We start from the raw sequence: 4,118 nt of genomic DNA, 5'->3' as shown, positions 1-4,118 counted from the left end.
GAGAGAGAAACATTAGTTCATTTTTATCTCAGTAGAAACAGCATAGAAGTATCTAGAAAAAAAGAGGAGATTAAAACCTATTAAAGAGTTGTTGGAAAAGAACATTAATGAATGTAATGATTACAGACATTTGGAGTTTTGATGTTATAACTACTATGATGAATGTGAGATGCTTTTTTTTGTACAATTTATTTCTTGAATCTATATTTAGTTTTATTTTGAATTTTCAGTAACCTTGATAATTTCTCATTAGAATACTGGAGAATAAGAATGATAATGAGTAACCAGAATGTCATCTCTTAGTTTCTCCTGGGCCTGCCCATCCCTCCAGAGCACCAGCACCTGTTCTATGCCCTGTTCCTGGCCATGTACCTCACCACTGTCCTGAGGAACCTCATCATCATCATCCTCATTCTACTGGACTCCCATCTCCACACACCCATATTCTTTTTTTCTCAGCAACTTGTCCCTCACTGACCTCTGGTTTTCCTCTGTCACAATGCCCAAGTTTCTGCAGAACTTGCAGAGCCAGGACACATACATCTCCTATGCTGGCTGTCTGACACAAATGTAATTTTTTCATGGTTTTTGGAAACATGGGAAAATTTCTTCTTGTGGTCATGGCCTATTGCAGCTATGTGGCCATCTGCTTCCCTCTTCATTACACCAGCATCATGAGCCCCAAACTGTTTTTCTTTGCTGGTGCTCTCCTGGTTATTTATCATTCTGCATTCCATGTTTTTTACTCTATTCTTGGCCAGACTGTCATTCTGTGAGGACAACGTGATCACCCAATTTTTCTGTGACATATCTGCTCTTCTCAAGTTGGCCTGCTCTGATATTTATATTAATGAAATAATAATATTTTTCTTGGGAGGCCTTGATACTGTATCCCATTCTTACTCATTGTTGTTTCCTATGTACTAATTGTCTGCACCATTCTCAAATTTTTAACTACATGGGGCATGCACAAAGTCTTTTCCACCTGTGGCTCCCACCTCTCTGTGGTATCACTGTTCTATGGGACAATTGTTGGTGTCTACATGTGTCCATCAGCTAATAACTCTACTGTGAGGGAGACTGTCATGTCTATGATGTGCACAGTGGTGACTCCCATGTTGAATCCCTTCATCTATAGCCTGAGGAACAGAGACATAAAAGAGGCCCTGATCAAAGTCTTTTGCAAAAAGCAAATCTCATTTTAATGCCTATTCTGGAGTTTTAAACCTTAAATTTTTCTAGTAATTATATTGATATCAATATTACAAAATGTATCCCTATAAAAGGGAATTTACAAAGTAGTTTAATATGGGCAAGAGACCTGAGTGACTCAGTGATGCCTTCCCTTGCCTTTCCAGGGGTGATTCTAGAAAAGCATTAGAAAACAGGCACTTTTTATGAGATCTCCTTTCCTTGAATTCTGTTTCTTATTGTTAAAAGGATTCTTCTCACATAAATTACTACCCATCCATATAATAGAACCCCTCATCCACTCTTGCTTTGTCCCACCTCCTCAGATATACTCTTCCTTCATTTCTACTTCAGAAAAACATTCTTTCATGAGATGACAGCCAAACAACATACAATAACACAAGGCAAACGCCCTCATATTTAGATGGACAAGACAACTCAAATAGGAGAAAATTAGTCTTAATAACAGAAAAACAGAGTCAATGATAAACCCATTGTTTGGAGTCCCTCAAAAACATCAAGCTAAAAGACTTAACCTTTACTGAGAGGACCTGATGTAGACCCAGGTAGACCCAGTGCATGGCATTTCAGTCTTGTAAGCCCAATGTGAGCTTTGCTTAGTTGATATGATGGGCCATGTTCTCCTGGTATCCTCCACCTTTGACTTTTATATCTATCCTCCTCCTCTTCTCTGGTGTTCTCTGATCTCTCAGGGGAGGGAACTGATGAAGACCTCTAATTTACACACACATACACACACCACTTTGCATAATCTCTGGTGTGTAACAATATAATAACTTTTTAAAATTTTTTACATTTTATTGGTTATTTTATTTATTTGCATTTCAAATATTATTCTCCTTCCCAGCTCCTCTCTGCAAACACCATATCTCATTCCATATGCTTCTATGAGGGGCTCCTTCACCCACCCACCCACTCCCAACTCCCCTGCCTGGCATTGAGCCAGGGAGCATTGAGCCTTCAGAGAATCAAGGGTCTTTCTTCCCTCTGATGTCCAACAAGTCTACAAATGCAGCTGGAACCATGGGACCCTCCATGTATACTCTTTGGTTGGTGGTTTAGTTCTTGGGAGCTCTGGGTGGTCTGGTTTGTTGATGTTGTTCTTCCTGTGGGGTTGAAAACACCTTCATTTCCTTCAGGCCTTCCACTAACTCCTCCATTGGTGTCCCTGTGCTCAGTCCAATGGTAGGCTGCAAGCATCTGAATCTCTGTTGCTCAGGCTCTGACAGAGCTATTCATGGGACAGCTATTCCATCCTCCTGTCAGCAAGCATGTCATGGCATCACCACTAGTGTCTGGGTTTAGTGGCTGCATATGGGATGGATCCTCAGGTGGGGCAGTCTCTAGATGGCCTTTCCTTCAGTCTCTGCTCCACTCTTTGTTTCTGTATTTCCTTTTGACAGGAGCAATTCTGGGTTAAATTTTTTGAAATGGGTGGGTAACCCCATTCCTCAACCAAGGGCCTTGCCTAACTTCTGGATATGGTCTCTACAGGTGCCCTCTTCCCTTTGTTTGGTATTTCAGCTAATGCTATCTCTGTTTAGTCCTGGGAGCCTCTTGCTTTCCAGGCATCTGGGACTTTTTTGTTGCTCTTCCAAGTTCCACATCCCCCACTGCTACATACTTTTGTTAAATTTCCTGATGTTCTGTATATCTCCCCTGTCTCCTCCAACCTGATCCTTCCCCTTTTTCCCATCCCTCTCCTCTCTTTCTCCCAAGTCCCTCCCATGATTATTTTGATCCTCCTTCTAAGTAGGACTGAAGCATCAACACTTTTGTCTTCCTTCTTCTTGAGCTTCATATGGGCTGTAAGTTGTATCATGCGTATGCTGAGTTTTTTTCCTAATATCTACTTATCAGTGAGTATATAACATATGTGGGGTTTTTTTTGTGATTTGGTTACTCAGGATATTTTCTAGTTCCATCCATTTGCATAAGAATTTCATGAAGTCCTTGTTTTTTTAATAGCTGTGTAGCACTCCATTGTGTAAATGTACCACATTTTCTATATCCATTCTTCTGTTGAGGGACATCTGGGCTTTTACCAGCTTCTGGCTATTATAAATAAGGCTACTATGAACATAGTGGAGCATCTGTCCATATGTTAGTCAATTTTGAATATATGCCCAGGAGTGGTATAGCTGGGTCCCCAGTTTGTACTATGTCAATTTTTGAAGAACCGCCAGACAGATGTCCAGAATGGTTGTAGCAGCTTACAATCCTACCAGCAATGGAGAAGAGTTCCTCTTTCTCCACATCCTCACCAGCATCTGCTGTCACCTGAGTTTTTGGTCTTAGCCTTTCTGACTGGTATTCGAGGAATCTCAGGGTCATTTTGATTTGCCTTTCCCTGATGACTAATGATGATGAACATTTCTTTAGGTGTTGTCACCCATTCAAGATTTCTCCACTGAAAATTACTTGTTTAGTACTGTATCCTATTTTTAACAGTCTTATTTGGTTCTCTGGAGTCTCTATTATTGAGTTCTTCATATATTTTGAATATTAACCCTCTATCAAATGTAGGATTGGTAAAGACTTTGTACCAATCTGTAGGTTGTAGTTCTGTCCTGAGGACAGTGTCCTTTGCCTTACAGAAGCCTTTTATTTTTATGAGGTCCTACTTGTCAATAATTGATCTTAGGGCCTGGGCCATTGGTGTTCTGTTCAGGAAATTTTTCTGCACTGATGTGTTCAAGGCTCTTTTCCACTAACTCCTCTAATAGATTCACTGTAACTGGTTTTATTTGGAGGTCTTTGATTCACTTGGGCTTGGGCTTTGTACAAGGAGGTAAGAATGGACCAATTTGCATTCTTCTACATGCCAACTGCCCCTTGAGCTAGCTTTATTTGTTGAATATGCTATGGTTTCTCCACTGGATAATTTTGGCCTCTTTGTCAAAGAT

General features: G+C 40.5%; 1 pseudogene; it reads left to right on the top strand.

The window, feature by feature from the left end:
- The first annotated feature begins 270 nt into the window (after window positions 1–270).
- LOC117710274 (olfactory receptor 1468-like) lies at window positions 271–1,205 on the top strand (annotated as a pseudogene).
- Window positions 1,206–4,118: the final 2,913 nt, after the last annotated feature.

Source organism: Arvicanthis niloticus, chromosome 6 (genome assembly GCF_011762505.2).
Source record: "Arvicanthis niloticus isolate mArvNil1 chromosome 6, mArvNil1.pat.X, whole genome shotgun sequence".
Classification (NCBI taxonomy): Eukaryota; Metazoa; Chordata; class Mammalia; order Rodentia; family Muridae; genus Arvicanthis; species Arvicanthis niloticus.
Note: the sequence above shows the minus strand (reverse complement) of the source record. Positions and strands in the feature narration are given on the sequence as shown.